Source organism: Bombina bombina, chromosome 4 (genome assembly GCF_027579735.1).
Source record: "Bombina bombina isolate aBomBom1 chromosome 4, aBomBom1.pri, whole genome shotgun sequence".
Taxonomy (NCBI): domain Eukaryota; kingdom Metazoa; phylum Chordata; class Amphibia; order Anura; family Bombinatoridae; genus Bombina; species Bombina bombina.
The window spans coordinates 548928365-548945030 of NC_069502.1; the positions used below are offsets into that span (position 1 = coordinate 548928365).

General features: G+C 36.0%; 1 pseudogene; it reads left to right on the plus strand.

Annotated features, from left to right (window-relative positions):
* The window catches only part of LOC128657645 (uncharacterized), a 60222-nt pseudogene that overhangs the window by 823 nt on the left and 42733 nt on the right, over positions 1–16666 (plus strand).

Below are 16666 nucleotides of genomic sequence, written 5' to 3' on the forward strand. Positions count from 1 at the left end.
ACCTGGGTAAGGAACGGGATGACGCTAATGCCTTATCTGTGCGAGCATTAGACCAGTGTTACCTTAACAACTGTCTGCGCATGCTCCAAGTGCTGAGCGCTATTTATGAAATTACCACGTTATAGTTTCATTCTATTAATATTTAAGGTGGACTTAAAACGTTAATGAATTTGAGTTTTGCTTTACACATCTGAATCAAATCACTGTGGTGGTAAAAGCTCATTCAGTTTAGCTGAAACTTATTTCTGTGCCATGCAATAGTCCGCTTGTTACTTGCATCTTTGGGAACAAAAACCCTAATCTCACTTTTTTAAGCATACCCCAACATGTTGCGACAGTTTTATAAATGTGTAACACTGTTTTCTATCTATAGACATTCCCTGAGAATCAAGGGCAGTTCAAAGACAAACATACACTTCTGGCATATCAGCATCCTGTTAAGTAAGTACCACAATATCACATTATGGCAAGAAAAGGCCACATTTACACCACATATGAGTTGACATACAAATAAATTAGTGTATTTTCAAGTCCTTTTACATACTTTTCTCATCAACCATTTTTAGTTTAAAAAAACCTGTTCTAAAATAAATAGTGTGGAATGAGGCTTTACATGATAAGGCAGCTGTGTCAGTGATGATACACTTGGGCAATTATCTAAACTGATCAAATCAGGCTCATTCACAAACATTATATGTAAACTAAAAATGACACTGGTTAGGCTGTATCACATAAAACAGACATTGTTTGCATTATTGTAAACTCCAAATGAAACCAGTTTATTGATTGTGGAGTTTTTTGTTTTATATATTATTAGATAGTACATATTTTATATTTGACCTACTTTAAATCTTTCTAACAATGTTGTTTTAACATATATATATATATATATATATATATATATATATATATATATATATATATATATATATATATATATATATATATATATATATATATATATTATAAATTAACCACTTAGTAGAGATGTGCTTCAAAACATAATTTACTCTAATATTTTTAAGCAAGAACTGTGATATATAAGAGGAACCTAACTGTTGTTTTTATCATGTGATCTGTTTAATTTAGGCACTTTTCTTGCATTGGTTGCAGGTTGTTTTGGCCCAGTTCAAAGTGCTATGACTTCCTATATCAGGATGCAGAAGATCTCCTAAGGAACTTTCCTGTCCAAGCAACTATTTCCTTCTATCAAGAGACAGACAGTGACAGTGACTCTGAGGAAGATGATATCAGTAATTAAACCAAAAAGAACTCAAAAGCTATAAAACTAGATATGTGGAGGTTTTAATGATCTAAATGCTAACTCTTTTTGTCTACTAACACAGAAGCACTTTCTTCCTGGACTGCAATTCTATTGACTAATTTATTGCAATAATATTTTTTGTACTTTTTTTCTGGAATATATTTATAATAAATTTAATTGTTGAAGTAAAAATATGCTTTTTTTTTAAACAAACAAACAAGCAAATAAACCAAACCAAAACATAGAGTAGGTCATGCAAATTCCCTACTTTGCAATTCCTCTCCCATCAGCACATTCTTAAACAATTCAAAATATATGTATCTACTTCTCTGTTTACTATGTCAATTACAGTTTCAGAATGCCTCAATTGTTATTTTAGAAAAATTGTATATGTAAAAAAATATTCTAAAATAGTTTCCTTAGTCATAAGTAATATAATGCCACCCATAATGTGTTTATATAGAATTCTAATGGAGAGTAAACTCATATCACTTACCTATACTCGAGGCATGGAATTTTATCATTGTATTAAACTAGCATACGGCTAGATTACGACTTTTGTGTAATGAGTAAAAAAAAGCAGCGTTATGGGTTATAACGCTGCTTTTTCTCTACCGCTGCTATTACGAGTCTTGTAGGTACAGTTGTCCCGCACACTTTTTTGGCCGTACCGCAAATTAACTTGCGCAATTTTCATAAAGTCTTTTTTTCAATGGGACTTCCATAGCGCCGATATTACAAGCTTTTTTGGAGGCTAAAAAGTGAGCGGTACAGCCTATCCCGCAAGATTCGTAACGCATTCTAAAGTCAGTAGTTATGAGTTTTACACTACAAAGCCGTAGCATAAAACTCATAAATAAAGTGCTAAAAAGTACACTAACACCCATAACCTACCTATTAACCCCTAAAACGAGGCCCTCCCGCATCACAAACACTAAAATTAAATTATTAACCCCTCTGCCACTCCCGACATCGCCACCACTAGAATAAACATATTAACCCCTAAACCGCCGTACTCCTGCATTGCAAACACTAGTTTAATATTATTAACCCCTAATCTGCTGTCCCTAACATCGCCATAATCTACATTACAGTTATTAACCACAGTTATTAACGCCCCCAACGTCACCGCCACTATACTAAATTTATTAACCCCTAAACCTAAGTCTAACCCTAACACCCCCTAACAAATATAATTAAAATAAATCTAAATAAAACCTACTATCATTACCTAAATAATTCCTATTTAAAACAAAATAAACCCTAAGCTAGCTACAATATAACTAATAGTTACATTGTAGCTAGCTTAGGGTTTATTTTTATTTTACAGGCAAGTTTGTATTTATTTTAACACGGTAGAATAGTTACTAAATATTTATTAACTATTTACTAACTACCTAGCTAAAATAAATACAAATTTACCTTTAAAATAAAACCTAATCTGAGTTATACTAACATCTAACATTACACAACAATTACATAAATTACATAAATTAAATACATTACCTAAATTAAAACCCCCCCACTAAATTACAGAAAATAAAAAACAAATTATCAGATATTTAAACTAATTACACATAGCCCTATCAAAATAAAAAAGCCCCCCAAAATAAAAAAAAACCTAGCCTAAACTAAACTACCAATAGCCCTTAAAAGGGCCTTTTGCGGGGCATTGCCCCAAAGAAATCATCTCTTTTACCTGTAAAAAAAAATACAAACAACCCCCCAACAGTAAAACTCACCACCCACACAACCAACCCCCCAAATAAAATCCTAACTAAAAAAAAAACTAAGCTCCCCATTGCCCTGAAAAGGGCATTTGGATGGGTACTGCCCTTAAAAGGGCATTTAGCTCTATTGCTAAACCCCTCTATTGCTAACCCCCGCAGATCCACTTACAGTTTTGAAGACCGGACCTCCATCCTCAACGAAGCCGGGATAAGTCTTCATCCAAGCCGGCAGAAGTGGTCCTCCAGACGGGCAGAAGTCTTTATCCAGACGGCATCTTCTATCTTCATCCATCCAGCGCGGAGCAGGTCCATCTTCAAGACATCCGGCGCGGAGCATCCTCTTCTTCGGACGTCTAACTAAGAATGAAGGTTCCTTTAAATTACGTCATCCAAGATGGCGTCCCTTGAATTCTGATTGGCTGATAGAATTCAAGGTGACGCCATCTTGGATGACGTAATTTAAAGGAAAAATTCCTATTGGCTGATGCAATCAGCCAATAGGATTGAGCTTGCATTCTATTGGATGATTGGAACAGCCAATAGAATGCAAGCTCAATCCTATTGGCTGATTGGATCAGCCAATAGGATTGAAGCTCAATTCTATTGGCTGATTGCATCAGCCAATAGGACTTTTTCACCTTTAATTCCGATTGGCTGATAGAATTCTATCAGCCAATCGGAATTCAAGGGACACCATCTTGGATGATGTCATTTAAAGGAACCTTCATTCTTAGTTAGACGTCGGAAGATGAGGATGCTCCGTGCCGGATGTCTTGAAGATGGACCCGCTCCGTGCAGAATGGATGAAGATAGAAGATGCCGTCTGGATGAAGACTTCTGCCAGTCTGGAGGACCACTTCTGCCGGCTTGGATGAAGACTTCTCCCGGCTTCATTGAGGAATTCTTTACGCTTCGTTGAGGACTTCTCCAGGCTTCGTTGAGGATGGATGTCTAGTTTTCAAAGTGGAACTTTGGGGGTTATTGTTAGGTTTTTTTTAAGTGTTTATTGGGTGGGTTTTATTTTTAGGTTAGGGTTTGGGCAGCAATAGAGTTAAATGCCCTTTTAAGGGCAATGCCCATCCAAATGCCCTATTCAGGGCAATGGGGAGCTTAGGTTTTTTAGTTAGGTTTTTATTTGGGGGGTTGGTTGTGTGGGTGGTGGGTTTTACTGTTGGGGGGTTGTTTGTATTTTTTTTTACAGGTAAAAGAGCTGATTTCTTTGGGGCAATGCCCCGCAAAAGGCCCTTTTAAGGGCTATTGGTAGTTTAGTTTAGGCTAGGTTTTTATTTTTATTTTGGGGGAGCTTTTTTATTTTGATAGGGCTATTAGATTAAATGAAATTAGTTTATATATATATGATAATTTGTTTTTTATTTTCTGTAATTTAGTGGGGGGGGTTGTAATTTAGGTAATTGTATTTAATTTATGTAATTTATTTAATTGTTGTGTAATGTTAGGTGTTAGTGTAACACAGGTTAGGTTTTATTTTACAGGTAAATTTGTATTTATTTTAGCTAGGTAGTTAGTAAATAGTTAATAACTATTTAGTAACTATTCTACCTAATTAAAATACATACAAACTTGCCTGTAAAATAAAAATAAACATTAAGATAGATACAATGTAATTATTAGTTATTTTGTAGCTAGCTTAGGGTTTATTTTATAGGTAAGTATTTAGTTTTAAATAGGAATAATTTAGGTAATGATAGTAATTTTATTTAGATTTATTTTAATTATATTTAAGTTAGGGGGTGTTAGGGTTAGGGTTAGACTCTTGAGAAAGCCCTGCAGAGGGAGAAACGCGTTGATGTTTGTTGCCAACTTCTGATTTTAAGAAGTATTTCACAGCTACCAGTTGCTGTTACAGATTGATACAGCTTGTCATCTGTGGAACTTTTAAAGAATTTTGCATCCTCCTGGTACCTGCTTGTGTACCAACACTATAAGCCTTATTGAAGGTTATATATGGAACTTTTGCATCTACTCTAAACGGTCGCATTCAGTACAAAACAGCCGTTATCAGTATCCTGCGTGCATCTGAGCACATAAAGAGCGGATACCTTGCCACTGTGAACTAAGAAGCTGAAACCTGAGAGCGACCGTAACAGAAACCAATCGGAGTGCTCAGTCAGGCCAGCGCCCCTATAAGTGACGTCACTTCCGCCACGGCGGTAATTTCCTCTTTTCCTTCATCAAGAGCCGCAATTGTTTGGGGGTAAGCCTGCATCATCTATCCACATATTAACTGTTACCGGGACTGCTTTATCCCATTTCTGGCTATAAGGAGATACATTTTGAAAAAGTCGGTGTATTGGCATATTTTGTTTTATACGGAGACGTCCGTTTTTAGTATATGTGTTTTTTATTCTGTATTTACATATGTTGCATTAAATACTTTTAGGCAGAGCCTTGCTAAACCACACTTTACTTGTCACTGTTTATTTTAGTCTATTTTGCTTCACCAAGCCCTTTTTCTGATTATTCACAATATGCACGAATAACCTTATCACTAAGCATTTGTCACTATTATAATATTTATCAACATTGATGTTTTAACACGTATCTTTTGGAATCTATCACCTGTTTTAATTTGTTTCACATTCACCTTTAGCTACAGCGCTCCTGTTTAAATATAATTTTATCTGTTTTTTACATGCCTATATTAGGGACTTTTTAGGTATATCAGGAGTTTGGTGTTTTTACTCTGCGCTTTTTATTCCATATTTCTAGAAGTATTTAGTTTTAAATAGGAATAATTTAGGTAATGATAGTAATTTTATTTAGATTTATTTTAATTATATTTAAGTTAGGGGGTGTTAGGGTTAGGGTTAGACTTAGGTTTAAGGGTTAATACATTTAATATAGTGGCGGCGACATTGGGGATGGCAGATTAGCAGTTAATATTTAACTAGTGTTTGTGATGCGGGAGTGCGGTGGTTTAGGGGTTAATATGTTTATTATAGTGGCGGCGATGTCCGGAGCTGCAGATTAAGGGTTAATAAGTATAATGTAGGTGTCTGCGATGTCGGGGTGGCAGATTAGGGGTTAATAAATATAATTTAGGTGTCGGCGATGTTGGGGGCAGCAGATTAGGGGTTAATAAGTGTAAAATTAGGGTGTTTAGACTCGGGGTTCATGTTAGGGTGTTAGGTGTAAACATAAATTTAGTTTCCCCATAGGAATCATTGGGGCTGCGTTACGGAGCTTTACGCTGCTTTATTGCAGGTGTTAGACTTTTTTTCATCCAGCTCCCCCATTGATGTCTATGGGGAAATCGTGCACGAGCACATAAAACCAGCTCACCGCTGACTTAAGCAGCGCTGGTATTGGAGTGCGGTATGGAGCACAATTTTGCTCTACGCTCACTTCTTGCCTAATAACGCCGGGTTTAGAAAAACCTGTAATACCAGCGCTGTAGGTAAGTGAGCGGTGACAATAACGTGCAAGTTAGTACTGCACCCCTCATAACGCAAAACTCGTAATCTGGCCGATAGTTAGTTAACATCAGGGTGTACTAAAAAATTATTGCTATGCACATACAAGAGTTTGGCAGTGCATGTTAAATTATTAGTTTACTGCTATTGCGCCAATTTACACTTACTACAGAGTATAAAAAGGTACTCCAGAATTATCATGGAAACAAGACTGGATTTTAGATGTTTTTCGTATTTGTAGTGTTTATACACACCTTGCCCCCTAGGCATACATGAATTAGATTCCTGCCAACCCACTTGTTTCTTTTGATGTTACTAGTAGCATGCACATTTGCACTTGCCACTTATATAGAGTATAGGGTGGAAAAATATTACTATAATTTACTAGACAAGTGGTAAAAGTTAATAGCCCAGAGAGAAATAGTTACTACTTCACTCAAGGTTAAAAATAGGAAAAAGTGCAGACTGGTTAGCATCGGGAATAAGGAATATTAAAGACCTATTCCCAGATGAAAAGATATTTTCTGTACCTCACTTTCAATCACAGTTATCCCCGCCATTTTTGCTTAAATTTTAATTCTTTAGATGAAAAAAAATTCTAAAATCCTGGCGCTTTCTGTCGGTTCTCTTGAGAGCACCAACTGAGTGAGAAAAACATTGGGTATCTAGAAAACTTACCCCTAGAATGTTTTCCCTAGCTAATGCAGATATCCTCCAAGCACCTCTTTTCCACAAAACTCACTATATTCGCAATTGGGAAAAGTCTCTAAACTTTGAAACAAATGAGAAACTATGGAACTCTGTGATTATCCTGACCAAAAAAGCAATACATTGCACCACACATTATGAACTTTATTGCAAGATTTTGACCCAGTGGCACTATACCCCCCTGCACCTATCTTAGATATCTGACTCTAATTCTCCTTTATGCTGGAGAGGTTGTGGAAGAATAGGCACTCCTCTACACATGTGGTGAGAATGCCCTAAAATACACTGTTGTTCTAATTTGGAGGTTGAGAACTTTGACCATCCTCAAGCTGTGGTTTTCTATTTGATTCTTAAACAAACTAGCTAGGCATTCTTTATATCTGGTTGTGTATATTTTCATGGCGGTTAAATTAGCAATTGCCAGGGCATGGCGCCATCCCAAGGGCCCGAGGTGGAGTAAGGTCCTGTCAATAATATCCTATATAGAATCAATGGAAAGCACTGTGTTTACCGCCAACAACAATATTACAACCCACTGTATGTGCTGGGAGGCCTGGAGGCAATGCCCGTGAGGAGGACTGGGAGTTAGTTAGTCAGTCTCCGGTATTAGTAATAATGATGAGATCTAATTTACGCCGCCCCCCCCCCCCCTTATCACTACCATGCTCAAAAGCAGTCCCACTCCTCTTTTTTTTCTTCTTCCTCTCTTTCCCTCTTTCCTCTTTCTCTTCTTTTCTTTCTTGCCACTCTTCTATCCCCTCTTTACTCCTTTGTTTAACTACCCTTTTCCCATTTTATACCTCCCATAGTATGTAAGCCATAAGGTATTTGCTCCAACTAATGACTTCAACCTTTTTAATACCATCTTAGATCTCAATAAACTAATAAGGAATTTAACTCTGCGCAAGCACTTCCAGGACTCTGACAATTCTACTCCATCATCAGATGGGAGAGTGGATGATCAGAGTCAGCCCCTATCTTTCTCAGAACAATGTGATGTTATCAATCTCAATAGTCTTTTGAATGAGGGCTCTCTGTCCCCCAGTCAAATAGTGGATAAACAAGTCAGATTTAGAAACAAGTCTAAATTTTATCCAATTCATTCACGTGGCAATGTCTTAGAAACCTTTTATAAAAGGGTAGAGCAGGATCTTGTTAGCTTGAAAAATACGCATATATGTACTACTAACAATTTGACTAAACAGGAGAAAACAGCCCTAAAATCTATTCAGAACAACAAAGCGTTGGTGGTGAAAGGAGCTGACAAAGGTGGCTCGGTGGTTGTCATGAATAGGTCTGATTACATACTGGAAGCCAACAGGCAACTGTTAGACACAGAGAGTTATATAAAACTTGACCACAACCCCATATGGTTTTTCCAAAAGGAACTCAAAGATCTTTTGGATGATGGCCTGGAGAGTGGCTTCCTAGACAGAAACACCTATGACTATCTTTTGGTCGACCACCCTGTCACTCCTATCTTTCATCACCTTCCGAAGGTTCATAAATCTTTGGAGGGTGTGAAGGGTAGACCCATTGTCAGCGGGATTGGGTCATACACGGAAAATGTATCCCAATGGTTGGATGCGATATTACAGCCATTGGTCACCCAGTTACCCAGTCATTTGAAAGACACCACACATGTGTTACAATTACTTGAGTCTGAGAAATGGAGTACTGACAGCATGTGGGTCACAGTGGATGTAACATCGTTATATTCCATGATCCCACATGATAAGGGGATACAAGCTTTGAGATATTTTTTGGCAGAACAAACCAATTTTTCCATACCATATCAGGATTTTATATTGAGGGTCACTCTATTTTTGTTGACCCACAATTATTTCGAATTTGAGGGTGAGTTTTTCTTGCAGAGACGTGGGACAGCTATGGGTGCCAAATTTGCACCTTCATACGCCAACCTATACTTAGGTTGGTGGGAGCTGTCCCACGTCTATACACAAATCAACCCATACATCAATGAAATTGCTTTTTATAAGCGTTTCATTGATGACCTTCTATTTATTTGGAAGGGGGACAGGTGCAGCATCACTGAGTTTATGACTTGGATCAATGATAATGATCTCAATCTTGGGTTCACTTTTGAGATAGAACCCTATGAAATAAACTTCCTTGATATCACGATGAGGGGCATGTCTGATGGCAGGATTGTAACTAGTAGTTACAGGAAACCGATCTCGGGCAATACTTTGTTACATGGCCGGAGCTGCCATCCTAAGCATGTCCCTTATGCGATAGCAAAGGGACAGCTGATTAGACTTAAACGAAACTGTTCTGATCCACAAACATATGAAAAACAGTCGGAAGATCTAGTGAGTCGCCTCAAAGAGAGGGGCTACAAAAATTCAGACATAACCAAGGCTATAAATGAGGTTAAACACCTAGATAGAAGATCTTTGCTCACCCCTAAAAGTGGTGATATCGCCTCATCCGAACATAAGGGAGTCACATTTGTTACCACATTTAGTGCTCAATACCAACAAATTTGTGGTATAGTTCGGAAACATTATGGCATGTTAAGGGCGGATGATAAATTAATTGACACTGTTGATAATGGTCTGAGATGCTCATACAGAAGGGCCTGTACACTTGGCAACATACTCTCCCCTTCCAAACTAAAACCTACTAAACAACCAACTAGTTCATGGCTACAACATAGGGGCATGTTTAGATGTGGACACACCAGGTGTAAACCATGTGATTATATGGATATAACAACTACCTTTTCCTCTACAGTCACAGGCAAAACATATGACATTGAAAGATGTCTTAACTGTTCATCTAGCAATGTCATTTATATGTTGGAGTGTACACAATGTCAGGTCCAATATATAGGACTTACGACTAGAGACGTAAGATCCCGTATGCGGGAACATTTTAGTACCATCAAAGTGGGTAAAGCAACCACTCCAATTGTGCAGCACTTTGTCACAAAACATCGCAATAGTATTGCTTCACTAAGATGGAAGGCCATTGAACAAGTGATTACCCCCCAGAGGGGGGGTGACAAAGAAAAACTGTTAGAAAAACGAGAAATGTTCTGGATTTTCCAGCTGGAAACCAGATACCCCAAAGGCTTAAATTCCCAATATGATCTAATTAATTATTGGGAATAATTCAGACAGATATCCCTTAGCTCTTTTGGATTCAAAGGAGTATATTAAAATTAAATTAAAATTTCATTCTGATTTATGTATTTGTTCCATCCTTAGGCATTAAGTCATACTCATTGACATATGTATTTTGATACACCTAACAACATTTAATCCATAGATTTATAGATTGGGTTTGCTGTACACTTATTGACATTTTTTCACTTACAGCTTTAGGATAGTCATTTATATATACATAGAATATTACATATTTGAGACTGGTATAACTTTTATTAGTAACAGGTCAGTTTCAATTTATAAACACTGCAATATGATACATTAGGATAACTCTAAAGGTTAGGTTTTACATTAGAGAAAGCCGATATACAGTGTTTGCAGTTCTATTCTTTTATATATATTTGTCTGTGAAATGCCTTATAATCATTGCTTTATTATGCTGGTTTGACTTGTAGTTGACACTTGTTAAGTTTCACAGGAAACTAATCAAAGTTCAAACACGCCTATTGTTTTTGAACCAATCACAGCCCAGGGGGGCCTTTTTTAAACTGAATTGATTAGCAATGTGATATTGGCTATGAGTAAGGCTACGGCCGAAACGCGTAAGCCACAGTTCTAGGTGTTTTGGACTTTCTGTGTTCTGTCCCCATGTTTGGATTTTAAATTGTTACAATAAAGTTTTTGATTTTTTAAATCTGACCCCGGACCTGTTCTATCATTTTTGGAGCCATAAGGTATTGCCAAACTTTACTCTCAACATAGACTCACTAGCAACAGATTAGCACTTACACCAATGAATATATAACATACCCTCTAATTGTGATTATATGCATATGTATAATCCATTCATTGTGAAAAGATGCTTGCAGGTTATTTTTATTTCCAGATCAAAAACCAAAGAGTAACCCAATGGAATGGAATAACACACAAGAAAGGGAAAAATTACTTTCCATAAACAATGCTTCACTGGCGTAGCTTTAAATAAGCTCCTAAGATATTATTGGACATTATGGAGACCACTTATTGATGTCCATTCACATATCTTGATGTTATATCTTGTAACTGAATGACAATCATTATTTACAGTATGTTGTATTATTTGAAAAACCAATAAAAAGTATTTTAAAAAAATAAATAGGAAAAAGTCAAATTTCTTACTTGTCCTCTCCAATGTTATGCTCACTCGGGACTAGTGGACATTTTCACTCTGTAAATGTATGTGTGTGTATACAGTATATATATATATCTATTGCAGATTCAGTTTCAGACCATCACAATTAAATTAATATAGCAATAAAGTGAGTCACACTAATTAGTTTATTTCCCAGTGCATATAAAAGTTATACTGACACTATACTGTAGTCTATTAAGTGTCTAAAAAAAACAATTTACATACCTTAATTAAAAAACTTTATTGCTAAAAAATGCTTACCATCATCTGAGCCTTCAGTGAGTCATAATCATTTTACTGGTGGTGTGTATATTTTGGTGTGTATATATGTGTTTTCATGTGTATATCTGTGTATTAATGTGTTTATATACTGTATATATATATATATATACTGTATATATTTTGGAAAAATGGCACAGATAGACTTGCTTGATACAGGGTTGCACAAACCTTCAATTTGTAAAAAGAGCAATATTTGTAAAGTGCAATAAAGCGAAGCGCAATAAAATGAGGTATGCCTGTATACATAGATATATAGATAGATAGATATAGAGTCCACATACGACATGCACTTCTCTGGAAAATCTTCAAGCGTGCTTTATTTAGCATGTATAAAAAACAGTGGGGTGTGTAACCCCTCCTCCTCATCAAAGAAGAACCCCCTATCAATACAAATAAACAATCATATATTATGTCATATCTAAAATTAATATATAAATAGAACATTCTATTACAAACATCAGTTCAGGGTAGTATATGTGCTAAATAAATTGAATAGGAGCCAAATCTTTTATACTTATGAAGGGATCTTAATGAATTATTCAGTACTAAAGTGACTACATTAATCTATCACAGGTTATACTCATAATTTGGGTGTATTCCCATATTCCTCTCTAAAATTTACATTGTAATCAAATTTTGTATTTAAAAATATGTTCCACTACCAATGTAGTAGTCAATTGTTTCTAATTGTGTAAATCCAAGCTGTTTTACTTCCCCCTGCAAATAAATCACAATGTTTAACAAATATAGACTATTAATATAGTGTTCACATACATGACATCATACCTTAGTGGGACAAAGGCAATACTGGACATCTTACAGTGTATAACGCTCTAATGTATAAACTAAACTTACTCAAATGCTTAATTGATGCTGCATATGTGGCGTCTCTTGCTGCATACCGAACGCCTAATGGGGGCGGTCTCTAACCGTTACCTTCCAACCAACCCTACCCATTCAGTCATAGTGGGCATGACCATCAAAAAAGACATAGCGCTATCATTTAAAGCCATAAATGCTCAGTAAGTATCTGAAAGTACAGCTCATCCAAAGGATGTGACTACAAAGCTATAGAAAGCAGGTGCTCCATACTTCCAATTGAAATATGGCCAAATCAGTATAAAATTAGTAAATGCCCTAACTCCAAAGGATTGTTCACTTTCTATGTTCAAACTCTATCTAAGTTCCACAGTGTGTCCCAATTATCAAAATACACCCAAAATGGTATCGTTGGATAGTGTTCTTATATATATAGAACACAAACTTATCACAAAGAAGTTCAGAACTGTATTTAACAAAAAAAAAAATCAAATTATTCTAAAGATACCCCAGGGATTTATTAAATATATCAAACAGGTCATTTGTTGAGTACCTAATCCACAGTAAGTCATAGCTAAAAGGACACCCCAAATGAGAAATTCTATATGTATATATGTATCTGCCCATACAAAAACTGTCCAGGATGGAGGAGAAATATATATACACAGGCCATAATTACTGCCACAATCAATATGGCTTTTTATAGTGAAGGTTTCTCCTGTTACATGACATGTCACTGTTTAACTCCCATGTGTTATATACTTGCACATATGGCATCTGTTTTTATTACATCTAAAAGCTCCAATTCTACTTCTATTGGTGACGGAGAGATTTTTTATTATTGTGTATGTTTTTCTTTTTAGATATAACCACTTTGCTCTGGGCTAATTTCTGCTTAAGGGTTGGTGCTCTTCGAAATACTAATCTAGGATTCTTTTCCAAGGTATTTTTCAAATACGGATCCTTAAGGACTATAGGCCAATATTTATTAATGATCTGTCTGATTTGTTTATGCTCTGAATTGTATTGTGTGATGAATGCTGGATTGTTTGAGCGATTTTCATCCTTCTGTTTATCTTTTCCCATAGATTTGGGTGCAAGGATATCACCCCTATTCACATTTTTGCTCTAAGATAACTATCATTGATAAGATGGAGCGGGTATCCTTTCTCTTTAAATCTCGTGATCAAGATTTCAGACTGTGCATCAAAAAGCTCCACGGTGCTACAGTTTCTCCTAATCCATCTGAACTGACTGTAGGGAATGTTTGTCTTCCAACTATTTAGATGGTTGCTAGAAAAATGAAAGAAGTTATCACTGACAACTTCTTTGAAATAGGTGGAAGACAAAACATTCCCCTCATCAGTCCACTCCAAAACTACATCCAAATATTCAATTTTAGATAATTGCAAATTATGTGTGAATGAAAAACCCATTGAATTAGAATTTAAGCTGTTTACAAACAGGGTTGCTTCTTCAACAGAACCATTCGAGATGAAAATGAGGTAATCTATGTAGCAGCCATAGAATACCAGATTCACCCTCCAGTTAGAGTTGTAAATGTATCTCTCCTCGAATATACCTTTATTTTTTATAGGGCATTAGTTTGTTCAAAAGATCAGTATATACAAAATAATTCTATACAAGATATGGTAGATGTTATAACAATCTCAGTACAGATATGACAAGAATAATACTCCCCTTATTAATGAACTGCTGCCTTATATAAGTCTCTCCCAAATGACTGTTTAGAAATGTAGGTAGTGCATATAGAGGCGCAGGTCCTAGAGAATTCTTTTTGTGGTGTTTCGATTTGAGCTGGGAATAAAAATAACTCGACTTTGATTTGTGTAGAGCGACACTTGATAATTAGTGCAGCATACTTACTCCGAAAAATTCAGAGTACAGCTTGATTGGGGAGCTTAATGTGTACTACTGGGTTAGGGGAGATTCAAAGGATTTGTGGCATTGAAGCCAAGTGCTGAATTAGACACTAATTTTATTAAAGATAAGCAATTAAAATTAACACTTTATTAAACATATATATAAAGACGAACAAGTTATTTAAATTGTATCAATCAGAGAAATGGGTAATGACCATCCATTTCTATATAATCATTTGAAATGATCCAACTATAAGTGAAAAACAAAATCTAAAATAAAGGGCTACGTGGCCTAGCAAGTACCCACAGTGCTGTATGAAGATAATATGAGGGAATAGGTTTGTGTAATATAGGGGGGATAGATATCCAAACACTGCACACAGACTATGCGCTCAAAGGCGTCCTCCTGCCTGCGTACTGCTGGGATTTAACCCAGTCAGCCAATTGCTAGCTAGTGTCCCTATAGCTTAACACATCATTCATACAATTGTATAGTCAAAATCAAACTGTGTCTTCTTATGGCAAGGGGTGATTATGAGAATATAGTGATACTCTTCTTGCCCCCTATATTACACAAACCTATTCCCTCATATTATCTTCATACAGCACTGTGGGTACTTGCTAGGCCACGTAGCCCTTTATTTTAGATTTTGTTTTTAACTTATAGTTGGATCATTTCAAATGATTATATAGAAATGGATGGTCATTATCCATTTCTCTGATTGATCCAATTTAAGTAACTTGTTCGTCTTTATATAAATGTTTAATAAAGTGTTAATTTTAATTGCTTATCTTTAATAAAATTAGGAGCTTAATGTGTTACTCAGTTCTATCTGTTTCCCACTAAATCTGGGCGTAGCTGTAAGTGATAAAACTTTCACTGAGAAGTGTTGTATTCAAAAATATAAATATTAAGCAGTATACTCACTCCGAGATAATCGGAATCCGGCTCCTTGTGTAACTAATGGGCGTGTAGCGAAGTTTCTATCTACTTTCCCATTGTATAGATGTAACTGCAAATAAAGAGATTTTCTCCCTGAAAGGTGTTGTATTCAACCATTTGAATAATGTGCAGTATACTCACTACGAAGTAATCAGACTCCAGCTCCTGACAGGATAAATGTAGCAATGTTGTACCATGTTCCAAAAAGCAGCAACCAAGTATTTGTTACAAAACAAACATTTATTAAAACAAGTCTCTATGGACCAATAAAAAGCTCTTTGAATTTGCTCTACGCGTTTGAGCGAAAAAACTCGTCTTTCTCAAGAGCTGTAAAAATCAGATGTGCAAGAGAAGAGTAAAAGTAGTGAACTCTGCTATTGTTCAGCTTATCGACAACTTCATTTATTTTGGACTCACTTCTTAAATATGTTATGTATGTTTTGTTGTTATGTTATGATATTCTCGAGTTGTAAAGATAACAAAAACCAACATTCATTTATTTTTTTGTCATCTTCTGGTGCTGCGTCTCCAACAGAATGTAATCTTTTGTTAATCTTAAAAAAAAAGATGTTGGGGGGAAAAAAAATATCGCTCCATGAAACACAGTATTTCAAGACATATCATGGTCCAACATAATGGTTGTCATCATTCCTTTAAAATAACTCCCTTAGAACATATAGCTTGCACAGTGGGTCACAACAGATACACTCAGTTACGCCAGAGGGAAACATATTGGATATTTTGTTTCCAATCTTTGTTTCCCTCTGGTTTAAATGAGATGCTAGATTTATCAATTTTTTAACTGGTCTGAACTCAGACCTAGTCCATCTTGTATTCGGAAGTTTAGATATATTCGCAACCTTCTTTTTATTCATGTTATGTGTTAATTTAATAATGACATTTTCATATGCTTAATGAGCCTATTTATTTAGAGGTTTCTTTAGTCACTTTCAGACATTTTGAAAACATTTTTTTGCATATACTATGGTTATTAATTATGGCCTAGATTTAGAGTTTGGCGGTAGCCGTGAAAACCAGCGTTAGAGGCTCCTAACGCTGGTTTTAGGCTACCGCCGGTATTTGGAGTCAGTCAGGAAAGGGTCTAACGCTCACTTTGCAGCCGCAACTTTTCCATACCGCAGATCCCCTTACGTCAATTGCGTATCCTATCTTTTCAATGGGATCTTTCTAACTCCGGTATTTAGAGTCGTGTCTGAAGTGAGTGTTAGAATTCTAACGACAAAACTCCAGCCGCAGAAAAAAGTCAGTAGTTAAGAGCTTTCTGGGCTAACGCTGGTTCA